A 13,755-nucleotide genomic window follows, 5' to 3' on the forward strand; every position below is an offset into this window, starting at 1 on the left:
ATTACCGGGAAGTGCCCTTTGGGACGACATGCAAGGGAAACCGGTAAGGTCAATAACCGAGTTTAACAGACGAGCGCAGAGGTTTGTCAATGTAGAGGAAGCGAGGTCGACGCTCAAAGCGACCTCCCAGTCCGAAACTACAACGATAAACATCAACTCTGCCTCAACCTCGGTGGACCCAGCAACACCAAAGCCTGCCTCGGAGAACCCATCCAAGAGGAAAAAGAATGAAGGAAGTAACCCCGAAGCTGAGGGAGGAAAGAAAAAGAAAGGGGAGAGGTATTTCTCCGTGTATAAAGTATACACCAAGCTCAATGAGTCTCGGGAGAACATATATCTAGCTAATGAAAACCAGGTCCCCTTTAGGCGTCCGGACCCGATGAGAAATCAAAAATCCAAGAGGGATTCCAGTAAATATTGTCGGTTCCACAGAGACACCGGACATACAACCGATGAATGTTGACAACTGAAGGACGAGATCGAAGGGTTGATCTTGAGAGGTTACTTCCGGCATTATGTAAAAAACCAGAATACTGGTTAGGCGGCCGCGGGCCAGAGAGTAGCTGCGCCTCCGACCACACAAAACAATAACTCCCGATCTCGGGAAGAAGATAGGCCCCCGCCGATAGATGGAGAGGATGTAATAACCATCTCGGGAGGGCCTCATCTCGCAGGAGGGGGCAAGAATGCCCAAAAGAGGTATGTTAACGAGTTGAAGACAGGGGACGGGTCTCCTTATGAACCCGAACCCAGGGCACCAAAAAGCCAGAGGATTGAAACGCAACCAATAACCTTCACCGAGGAAGACGCCTCCCATGTTCAATTCCCTCATCATGATCCGCTGGTTATTACTCTTTAGTTGGCCAATAAAAGGGTCCACCGAGTTCTCATAGATAATGGGAGCTCAGTCAACATCCTCTATAAAGCAACCCTCAAGAAGATGGGACTCTCCCTTCGCGACCTGAAAGAATGTGCAACTACTTTGTACGGTTTTTCAGGAGAAGGAATTGCCTGTATGGGATCCATTGAGCTCCCCATAACCTTGGGAGACTATCCAGTCTCGGTGACCAAGATAATGGAGTTCGTAGTAGTAGATTTACCATCTGCCTACAATGTGCTGCTCGGGAGACCCGCCCTGGTCGGGCTGGGGGCAGTTTCATCAGTAAGGCATCTGGCCCTTAAGTTCCCGACCCCTAGCGGAGTCGGGACGTTGAAAGGAGACCAATTGGCAGGGAGGGAATGCTATAGCATCTCCATGAGAGGAAAGAAACAAACGAACGCTCAAGCACTCGTCATCATACAAAACAAAGACGGAACGGTCTTAGAGGTTGACGAAGAGATCGATCCGAGGATTGAGGAGAAGGTTGACCTCGAACCTTTAGAGGAGCTCGAAGAGGTTCAGCTCGAGGAAGATGATCCCTCGAAGAAGGTGAAGGTTGGAAAACACCTCCAAGACGAGGCCAAATAGCAATTAATCTGTTTTTTGAAGAAAAACCAGGATGTCTTCGCATGGTCGCACTCAGACATGGTGGGGATAAGCCCAAATGTAGCAAGCCACGCACTAAACATAGACAAAAGCTTTCCCCCGAAGCAACAAAAGCGAAGACAATTGGATGAAGACAGAAAGAAGGCGTTAAAAGAGGAGGTTGACAGGTTAAAGGCAAACCAATTCATTAGGGATGCCTTTTAACCTGACTGGGTAGCCAATCCGGTGTTGGTCCCAAAGCCCAATGGGACGTGGAGAACCTGTATTGACTACTCAGATCTCAACAAAGCTTGCCCAAAAGACTGTTTTCCGTTACCAAGGATTGACCAGCTCGTAGATGCCACGGCGGGGCATGGCCTGATGTCGTTCATGGATGCCTATTCTGGATATAACCAGATTCCCATGCATGCCCCCGACCAAGAACACACGAGCTTCATCACGGATAAAGGGCTATATTGCTATAATGTCATGCCATTCGGGCTCAAGAATGCTGGAGCCACATACCAGCAGCTCGTAAACATGATGTTTTCAGAGAAAATAGGGAACAACATGGAGGTTTATGTTGATGACATGCTTGTAAAGTCTCAACTCAACAAGAACCATGTTAATGACCTCGAAGAGTGCTTCGGCGTGCTCAGGAAGTATAACATGAAGCTAAATCCTCAGAAGTGCACTTTTGGGGTATCTTCAGGAAAATTCCTGGGCTTTATTGTGAACTCTCGAGGAATCGAGGCTAACCCCGACAAGATCAAGGCCCTGATTGACATGCCCTCGCCTCGAAGGCACAAAGATGTCCAAAGTCTGACTAGCAGGATGGCAGCCCTAAGCAGATTCATCTCGAAATCTACAAATCGTGGTCTTCCATTTTTCAACTTACTGAGAGAAGGTAAGAAATTTGAATGTACAGAGGAATGCGAGCTGGCCTTTCAGGAGCTCAAAAAGCACCTTGCGGAACCACCCATCCTGTCAAAACCTGAAATGGGAGAAATACTGTACCTATACCTTTCAACTACCGAACACGCGATAAGTGCGGTGCTCGTCCGAGAAGAAGAGAGGGTGCAAAGACCCGTTTATTACATTAGTAAAAGATTACTGGGGGCAGAGTCAAGGTACCCATTGATGGAGAAACTCGCGCTCAGTCTAATTCATTCATCCCGTAAGCTCTGCCCCTACTTTCAGGCACATCCCATCCATGTACTGAATGATCAACCACTTAGGCAAGTCCTGTCTAAACTAGAAGCTTCAGGTCGGCTTCTTAAATGGGCTGTTGAGCTCGGACAGTTCGAGATCACCTACCACCCGAGAACGACCATTAAGGCACAGGCATTGGCGGACTTTATAGTGGAATGTACTGGTATAGCCGACGACGAGGTAATAACCACGGCCCACGAGCTGTGGAAACTTTACGTCGACGGCTCATCAAATGAAAATGGAGCGGGGGCAGGGGTCATTTTAGTTACCCCCGCGGGAAGCAGATTTCATTCTGCCCTAAGATTTGACTTCAAAGCGTCAAATAATGAGGCCGAATACGAGGCTTTACTCGCGGGACTTTGTATAGCTAAGGAGCTCAAAGCTAAAGCTATACATTGCTACAGTGACTCCCAGCTAGTGGTTAATCAAATCTTGGGTGAATACCAGGCTCGCGGCACGAGAATGGCAGCTTATTTGGAGAAGGAAAAATTAGCGTTAGAGTGTTTCGAATTCTATACAATCGAACAGGTTCCCCGCGAGCAGAATTCAAACGCAGATGCCTTAGCTCGACTCGCTACGTCCGCCGAAAATGAAGAGCTGAATGTCATACCCATAGAACACCTATCAACGCCTAGCATTAACGAGCCAGAAGAGGAAGATGTGTGTATGATCGAAACAGAGCTGACCTGGATGACCCCGATAGTTGATTATCTCGAAAATGGAGTTCTTCCAAAAGATCGGAACCAAGCTCGAAAGTTGATGTATCAACTTCCCCGTTACACAATCTTGGATGGAAGGTTGTACCGAAGGGGATATTCCATGCCGTTACTCAGGTGCGTAACCCCTCCCGAAGCTAAGAAAGTCATTGAAGAAATTCATGAAGGGTTCTGTGGAGATCACACTGGGGGGCACAGCCTGTCCAAGAAGATCATACGCCAGTGATATTTCTGGCCAACCATTAAAGCGGATTCTTTCGAGTATGTGAAGAAATGCGACAAATGCCAGAGATTCGCCACGATATCTCGATCCCCACCATCCAAGCTGACCATGTTGACATCCCCATGGCCTTTCGCGGTATGGGGCATCGACCTCATAGGCTCTCTCCCGACTGGCAAAGGCGGAGTGAAATATGCTGTAGTCGCCGTGGATTACTTCACAAAATGGACGGAGGCTGAACCGCTGGCAACTATAACCTCAAAGAAGATCCTTGATTTCGTTGTAAAGAGCATCGTGTGCCGATACGGAGTGCCGAGGAAGATCGTATCCGACAACGGAACCCAGTTCGATTGCGACCTATTCACCAATTTTTGTGAAAAGAACGGTATAATAAAGAGTTTTTCATCAGTGGCCCACCCTCAAGCGAATGGCTAGGTCGAAGCTATGAACAAAACTCTCAAGAGTTCTCTAAATAAAAAGTTGGAGGAAGCAAAGGGACGGTGGCCCGAAGAATTGCCCCAAGTCCTTTGGGGATACAAGACAACGGCTCGAACCTCGACAGGACATACCCCGTTCTCTCTAGCATACGGTTGCGAGGCAATGTTGCCCATAGAAGTTGAAATCCCAACGATCCGAACTCAGATTTACGACCAAAGTTCAAACCATACTCAGCTCGAGGAAACCTTAGACTTGATTGAAGAAAAAAGAGAAGAGGCCCAGCTGAGAAACGCTGCCTACCAGCAACGAACTACCAGATATTTCAACAAGAGGGTTCGAGATCGAAAATTCGGAATGGGAGATCTGGTGTTAAGACGCGTATTCTTGGCAACTCGAGATCCGGCAGGTGGGGTGCTCGGGCCGAACTGGGAAGGACCATACCAGATAGAGTCAGTCATCTGACCAGGTGTGTACAAACTTGCGAGATTGGACGGGAGCCTAGTACCGCGAGCATGGAATGGCGAACACCTTAGACCTTACTATCAGTAGTGTAGGAAAAGTGTTGCCTATAACCATGAGTTTCTATTTGTATTAGCTTATTTGTTTTTGAATGTCATCAAATAAAAGATCCATTTCGTTCAAATATGTTATTTCTTTTTTATTTTTGCAATCTCTCTTAATTTAATAACCTATGGTCACACTCATAGGATATTAAGGGGGCATCATTGGTACATATACCATCAGCTTAAAAAATAAAATAACATATACAAAAAAAATATAAAGTATTTGGATGTAACCAAATACGCGAGCCTAGATAGTTCGGACATAACCGAATTATCAAAAACATATAAAGTATTTGGATGTAATCAAATACGTGAGCCTAGATAGTTCGGACATAACCGAATTATCAAAAACATATAAAGTATTTGGATGTAACCAAATACGCGAGCTTAGATAGTTCGGACATAACCGAATTATCAAAAATATATAAAGTACTTGGATATAACCAAATACGCGAGCTGAGATAGTTCGGACATAACCGAATTATCAAAAACTGAAAACGTTTGGAGTTAACCAGATGTGCAAACTTAACAGGTTTGGAACAAACCAGCCAAAAGAAAAAAAACTAATCGATGGTAAGTAGGAACCTAAACCTATTTCGAAATTGAGGCTGGAATATCTTAAAGAAAATAGTTTCGAACTCTTAACCTTGGAGCAAAAACCGAGGATGAGAAAAAGTGACTAAGCAAAAAAGATATAACCAAATCATCCACATTACATACCATATAAGTACTTTTGGGTTCATGGTTGAAGTAATATCCGACTTTGAAGAATAACGAGGTCGGAAGCGGATAATTTGAACAAACTGTGCATGAATGCATTGAGCTTCGAACCAAAATCTACAATATGTTTGTATGACTAAATAAACATAACTGATTCATCAATATAAAATGTGCCAAATATTTCGAGCCAAGAAATGTAAAGCATATATAAGTAATATTTAAAGAAATTGTATCAGCCCCGAGGGCATAAATTAAAATAATTACAGAAATAAGGGGACGCAGCCCCAATCAATGGTTTCCCCGAGATCAGAGTCAAGGAAGAGGAGTCTCCTTGGCCTTCTCAGCATCTGCAGCACCGGATTCCTCAGGACGAATAGCATGGCTATCCTCCTGGGCTCCCTCCGAAACGGCGTCCCGAGCAGCCTTTTCCTTCTCGAGCTGATCAGCCTTCTCCTTCTCGAGCTGCTCAGCCTCTTCCTTCTTGAGCCGAGCATTCCACCTTTCAAGAAGCGGTGCCTCGTGAGGACCTAAGAAGCTGGTGTCCAGATCTTCATTGTAGGCCCACATTCGGTACATAGCAGAGTCAACCGCTTGATCCTTCTTCTCTTTGTACTCAGCAAGGAGGCGAGCTTTTTCATCCTCCATGATGTCGAAGGTAGCATCCTTTTCCTCTTCAAGCTTCTTGTTGGTCTTCTGAAGCTGGGTAATCTCCTTCTTATGCTCCTCGAGCTCAGCTTTCAGCTTCCCGAGCTTGGTGGCCATGTCCTCACGTTCCTTGGCTCCTGCCTCAAGTTTCGCATTCTCTGCCTTCAGATCATCGCATGCTTTGAGCTGGAGATCCTTCGCCTCCTGAGCATGAGACTTGCTTGAGTGGATCTCATTGTTCAACTTATAGTTGAGCTGGGCAGTAAAGGCAAGAGCCTGAAAAAGGAAGAGACCACCATTAGCTCCAGGTTAGTGTGATTATAAGCAGAAAAGGAAGGACTATAGAAGGATACTCACCGCGGCAGTATGCTCGATACTCTTCTTGTAGAGAACAGTGCAGTCTCGGGTGTCATTTAAGCACTGCCATTGGGGAGCTTCGAGATTTCCATAGCTCTGGCCGATCGGGGACATAACATCCGAGACCAGCGTAGATCCGTGGGACCCAGCGGCATTATCGACCACATATGCATCCATGTGGGTGGAAATTGATAGCTTCTGAGCTCGAGAAGCAGAAGGCCTTCTAGAAGGCGGACCTAAGGATGACTGACCTACCACAGGAGGTTGGGACTCAGCCATAATGGAGGAACCAACCAACGAAGTCGGCGCCACAGCAGAGGCGACGACCTGCGAGGACGGCGCCGTTGTGGAAGCGCCGGCCTGGGAAGTCGCCGCAGCGATGGAGCTCGAAACCGGCGGAGCAAGGGGAGGTGTTTTCTTGGACCTCTTAGGGCCTTTGCCCGGCTGGTCAGTCTTAAACGACCCCGCTCTGGGACGCTTGCTCCTCTTGGTGCCAGCACCATCGATGATGTTGTCGAGGTCGGAGTCCATCTTGCCTGCACAAGTGACAACACAGAGTGAGCCAGTAAAAGAGAAGCATACAAGTTGTTTCAGTATTACAGACATAAAGTGATGATAGAAGAAACCTAACTAGAACTCTCCCCCGAGCTCGAGCTTGGGGACCATGAAATTCCCCCGTCTTCAGAGGAGGCGGGGGGAGTGCCTTCCCTATATGTAGGTGATAACCTCGAAAGGTCCCTATAATCGTTGGTCTGAACAGCTATCCTGTTCCACACCTCGTCCGTGGTATACATGGTGTCGTATTTCCCGAGCCCACTATCAAACCTATGGACACAGTCATCTACCCAACTCCATATGTAGAAGTGGTATCTATCCTGTGGGCACGAGACTAACCTATTGGGCCTGTGTTTTAGTAAGGTGGGGGACCACATTCTCGAGGTAGGGAGGACTTTACCTTCATCCGAATCTGAGCTTGAGGCTTCATCATTAGCCTCATTCCCAGACGGCGGACTCCTCTGGCGAACTGGAAGTGGTGGCCTCGTTTCTCTCCTCGGAGGGAGGGCGCCTGTGGGCAGGGGCACTTGGTCCCAGTGTTCATATTTTATATTGGACCAGTCAAAGGTGGACTGGCCCTCCTCCAAAAGTCCGCACTTTCGGAGCTTATCCTCGTGTAAAAGGTATAGGAGAGACCTCCTGCCACGGGGGAGTTGGAGCAGGGTCTCTCTATGCTCCTTCATTGTATCGTCAGGAGTGGGACGCTGAAAATTGGCTGAAAGATAACATATTTCTACTAAGTACGGATCTAAGAGCTAAAATCTCGAGCACATAAATAAAGATAACAAGAATACTTACGAATCCGCCTGAACGAGTAGTGTCGAGACGGGGACAGACCGTCTGTCCAGAAGAAGGCCCTCTTGAAATCAGGCGGATGATTGGGAAGATCTCCAAAGACCTTCTTCTCCTTGGGATAGCTCGAGAGGTAATAAAAGCCATCCCCTCCCCGAGCTCGGGAGGGGTTACTTTTCAGACAAAAGAGATACAAGATCTCTTGAGGCGAAGGTCCTTTCCACCCCATCTCGTGGTATAAGGACCTCAGGGCAGACAGTATCCTGTAAGAGTTGGTGTTGAGTTGGAACGGGGCTAACCCAATGAAATCCGTGAAGTCCTTGAAAAAAGACTTCAAGGGCAACAGAGCTCCTGCCCTCATATGTTCCTGGCTCCAGGCCGCGTATTTCACATTGGCGTCGCGACCCCCAGGGGCGAAACAGCTTCGTTCATGGTCGACCGGAGGTCGACACTTCAAGGAGCCTGACAGGCTAAGGCTGTGGAAAGCCAGGATGTCAGTTATCTGACTAGTTGTGGTAACCGAGCTCCAGTAGTGCTCGGCCTCAAACATTTCTCTCCTCGGCTGCAAGGAAGAAGGTTCCCCCATTAGTAAAAATTTGAGCTCTCCTGGATAGTACGCGACAGTAACCTTTAATGCAGGATCGAGAGGAATCGGCCTAGGTCCTGAATATGATTCCGGATAGAGGGCCTCCTGAAGAACTCTCCTCTTCCCCTCTATGACCTCATCTATCTGGCGGCGGTAGTGAGCTCAAATGTCCTCTTGCTCGCGCGCAAGCTCGTATTCTCTTATCCAACGTTGATTCCGGGCGAACAGCGATTCTGGGCTCAGAGATTTTGGCTCGTAAGGGATTGCCAGCAATGACCCCCACCGTCTTTCCAGATTCTGTGACATCTAGCGAGAAATAAAAAATGGTGAGGGTCATGCATGCAAGAGTTCCGAGCTCGAACTTACGAGCTCGGGGTTAAGGAGCAAAACAAGCTATATATTAAGACCCTTATTAAAGAGTCAGGACGTGCGTTCCACGAGAAAGGAAGGAGAGTGGAATTTTTTTTTGAAAATCCCGAAAATCAAGGGAAAAGAGAGTGGCGGTTAACCAGGAAAGGCAGCCTTAGGTTTCGTGCATTTGTCAAGGCCCATGTTTTTTACCCGAAAACTTAGTGTATAAGAAACGTCGCCTAAAAAATTTCAAAACCCAGAAAATAGGAACCTCACTCAAATATGAAAACTGGGTATAAGCCAGTGATGTAAATCCAGTATGGAAGTCTAAAAAGCATAAGAGCCTATCGGATCAAAACCTCCTATCATATTATGCTAAGGATGTAAACTAGTATATACACATGCACATCAAGAACAACATGAATAAAAACTGACAAAATGGAAAACAAAGATTGCATACTTACACAATAATGGTGATTGCAGAGAGATTGTCGATTGAAGAAGAGGTTGCAAATAAGAACTCACGGACTCGAACAGACCAGGGTTTCTTTGTTTCTTTGGCCGAGAAAACATGCATAGAATAGAAACTTTATAAAGAGGTCTCTGGTTTCGTTTTTCTTCTTTTCTTGCTTTTGGTGAACGAAGGTAAAAATGAAGATGAAGAGTGGGGTCTCGTATATATAGATGGAAAAAGGGGGATTAATCCGGGGCGTTGAATGAAATCCTTGCTGGATCGGACGGATGGGAATCAATGACAAGATGGCGCCGAAAAGGTGGCAGACGGATGATCGTGGGCATGTTTCCATGGTACTCAAGTACCAAAAATGAGCAATACCCAGCTGACGCGTGTCCATTTTCAAAAGTGTGACGGTACAGTTCTCAAAGAAATTAGTTCAAAAGTTTCCTTCTCTTAGGATTCGAACAAATACTTTTGAGGGGGCAAGATGTTACACCCATATTTCGAGCTATGTTAAATATGACCTCGAAATTTGGATTCGCAAACAAGTGGACTCATAAGGTTGGAAATATGCTCCAGGATTAAATATCGAGCCTGCAGGACATAGACGACCTCGAATATGGTGACCTCGGAGTGTTCATGATCTCGAAAAGGTAGCTCCGGAGACGCATCCACCTTCAGGGATGACCCCAGATCAGAGGTCCCGAGCTCGACGCACATACGATCTCGAAAGATGACGGGAAACCTGGGAAGTTAAAGCCTTGGAGATACCTGATAACCACCTTGAATATATATAAGTGATGTCTATACAAAATGTAATCCTCATTTATTATTTTAAATCCCCTAGAATCGTGGGATATTATTTGGTCAGTTATACGTCCTCTGGTCTTCAGGGGACGTTTCCTTTTATATCTGATTATAGGCATTTAAAGCCATTTATTTGATTTACACAAAAAGAGTAACTACCCAAAATATGTGGGATAGTATTCTTCGATCTTCTCTATAAATAAAGAGGCCATGCACCATTGTAAATGACCGAAATTTTGAACCTGGAGAGAAAACTCTGAAGAATTCATGCTGAAGAATTTTTCAGAGATAATCTTGAGCTTAATAACAGAGACTCGTGGACTAGGCAGATTTAACTGCTGAACCACGTAAAAATTGTGTGTTTGAGTTGTCTTACTTCAATTGGCCATCATCAGTTATTGTTTATGTGCTCTTCTTTCATTGTTTGACGAAAAATGGCGTCAACAAGAAGATATATATATATATACTAGATACTAGATACAAGCAACGTGCAATATGCACGTTTATTAAGTTTTATTTATAGAATTTATTAATTATTTTTATTAAATTTATAATAATGTCATATAAATTTCAAATATATATCCTATTTTAATTAAATAATTTATTTATTTTTGTTTAGGTTTATGTTTTGTAATGCCCCAAGTTTCCTAATAAGGTTTAGGACCTTGATTAGGAGGCCGGGAGGGCCATAATTGATTTATTATGGTATTTAATGATTATATGCATGTTTACGTGAATTATATTATTATATGATGGTGGATGCATGCATATGGGTTCATATTTTAATTATGAGGGCATTTTGGTAATTTGGCCGTTGAGGGCGTGATTGTGTATTTTGGGTGCATGGTTGTGATTAATTAATATAGCCACATTATAAGGTGGATTGGTTCGAGCTAATTGGCATGAGACGATCATGAGATGTAAGTGTTCGGTCTAGTCATAACGGGTTTAAGTTCGGGGCTCGGGGTGAGTCTCAGGGTCATTTTAATGATTAGAACGTTGCCGGGAATTAAAAGGGTAATGGGATATGATTTATTGGTATTTGAGAATGTTGTGAATGGCAGGAATTGGAGAGTGTTAATTATAATTAACGAGATAGGCGGGAAATGACGGTTTTACCCTCGGAAGCCTTAGAGGGATTTATTTGGCTTAGGGGCATTATGGTCTTTTGACCTTAAGGATTTATATCAGCCTTTGGGAGTGTTTAGAAGGCTGTGGAAAACAGAATAGAATAGAGCCCATCCTCATCTCTTCCTTTCTCTCCCGTACAAGTTTTCCTTCATTCTTTCCTTTGAATTTTGAGAGCCCAAATTGAAGAAAGCAAGCTAGGGAGTCAAAGTTTGGGGATTATAGATTGAGTTCAGCCATTGGGAAGGATTCAAATCAACTTAAGGTAAGGAATTGAACCTGAGTTTGAGCCATACTCTGTTTTTCTCTTATTTTTCAGCTTATGTTTGTGTTGAGGATAGTTTGGATTAGTGGAGGTTTTGATTGAAGTTTAGCTTGGGTTTTGATGAGGGTGGGTTATAGGTGATGTGTAGAGGTTGAATTGAGTGTTTGGAGGAGGTTTGGAGCTGGTTTGAAGGCTTGGTTCCAAGGGAAAACGCAGGGGAGGTTGAGCTGGTGCGTGCTGTCTTTTTTGGAAAATCTGGGTATTGAGCCGCAACATGGCTGTGGTGCGCCGCAGCTCATGGCGTCTGGCAGAGAGGGTTGCCTCTGTCTGGGGGGCGCGGCGCGGCGCAGCTATGGCGGGTCGCAGCCCTTAGTGACCTTTTTGGCCAAAATGGTGTTTTTAGCTTGGGGATTCAAGCCTTAGGCCTCGGGGTTGAACCTAGTACCCGGTTAAGTGGGGATTGATATCCCAGAGGCTAGATATTGGTTTGGGAACCTATGTTGATCATTTTTATTGATGGTATCCTATATTTGGTTATGACTAGGTGACCGCTAAAGGACTGAAAGTTGATCGTTCTCAAGGGTCATTCTTTTAATCATTCTAGCTCGACTTTGAGGTAAGAAAACTGCACCCTGTGTATATGTGACATGCATGGTTATTATTGATGCATGTTGGTTGATTATTGAGTATGACATGCATGGCTATTCTTGATGCATGTTGGTTGATTATTAAACGTGACATGCATGGCTGCTATTGATGCATGTTGGATTGTTAAGTATGATGCATGTGATGCACGAGAAACATGTGATTAGGACATGCTTTGTATATTGGGTATGATATCGTTCAGAGCTTGAGCCTCTGTGTTGTACATGGTCCTAAATGTACTAATACTTGTTAAGTAAGCATGCTGAATACCTTGTTTATGGATATTAGACATGTGACATATGTTTGGTGGCATGACTTACTTGTGTATGGCACTGACTTATTAGTCAGAATCGGCAATGGTGTCAGATGCGTCTGTGAAGCTGTGACTTATTAGTTAAGTTCACAACGGGCTGAGCACTGGTCGTGTTTCACTGACCCAAGAGTTAGAAATGGCAGAGCGTTGTGAACGCCGGCCCAAATGAAGATTAGATCTAATCGAGGTCGGCATTGAATGACTCATATGGGGTATTAATGCTGGACCGACCGGAAGGTCAATGAAAACTATAAGCGCTTGCCTGGTCTAGGACCAGATGTTCATAGCCAGGGCATATGGCCCCGGTGACTGTCTGTCACATGGCTGGGGAACGCTGTTCCATAGTTACGACTTTAGAGTCGGGAGGAAGGTTATGTTGGTGACTAATCACCATGCACCTATCCTGTTGAAGCTAGTGAGATGTTCACTTATTTATTAAGCCCTGGTGACCCTATCATCACATGGCTAAAGGGTGTTGTCCCCATATTTGTGACTTTTGTGATAGTCACCTATTTGCTTGGACTGTTGGTCCTGAATAAGTAATGCAATCTCTGTTGATATTATATCATGTTATATGGTGCTTTCTTGCTGGGCTTCGGCTCACGGGTGCTATGTGGTGCAGGTAAAGGCAAAAGAAAGCTGGACTATCCTTGAGTTGGAGAGCTTAAGTGATGACGTGTACATATGCAACTGCTCGTCTGCCACGGCCGAGATTTAAAGTGGAACTATGGTTAAACCCTGTTTTGCCGCTTAGAACGGCCTGTTGTAAATATTTTTCTGTAATAGATTCTGAAATTATATTTTCAGGATCCCAATGTACATATTAAACGTTCTAGTGAAACGTTACATCTTAACCAAAAATTTTAATCCCTAAACCACTAATCATACTTAGTTCACGATTTTGGCCAAATGACTCGATTAGCGAGTTTAGCACTGTTTACAAGGCACACCGTAACGGTCCCTAGAGTTGGGGCGTTACATGTTTGTTCTAGTTTGTGAACTTGGGAGTGACAACAATAGATCATATATTATATGTTTATTGTAATATTAAATATTATACATGGGTTTTAAATTTAAGTTTCTTGCTATTTAAAAAAAAACAATTTATTGCTAATTGACAGTAGATTATATTATATGTTTAATATGATATTATTCTAATAAGTGAGTTTAAGTTTAATTAAATTTTATTTAAGTTGTAAAACATATGATTTTATTATTTTTAAATAATTATTAATGTAAAATATCTCAAAAATATTTTAATTTGTTTAATTATTTTAAAATAATTATCATTGTAAAATATCTTAAAAATATCATATTTTAATTTGTTTAATTATTTATTATTTTAAAATAATTATCATTGTAAAATATCTCAAAAATATCATATTTTAATTTATTTTATTTAAGTTTAAGTGTTTACAAACTACCGTTAAATATAAGAATATTCAGTGAAAGTTAACATTAAAAAAATAAAAAACTGTTAAAACCAAGAATTTCCATTATCTACACACTTATTATATAGA

Source organism: Humulus lupulus, chromosome 7 (genome assembly GCF_963169125.1).
Source record: "Humulus lupulus chromosome 7, drHumLupu1.1, whole genome shotgun sequence".
Classification (NCBI taxonomy): domain Eukaryota; kingdom Viridiplantae; phylum Streptophyta; class Magnoliopsida; order Rosales; family Cannabaceae; genus Humulus; species Humulus lupulus.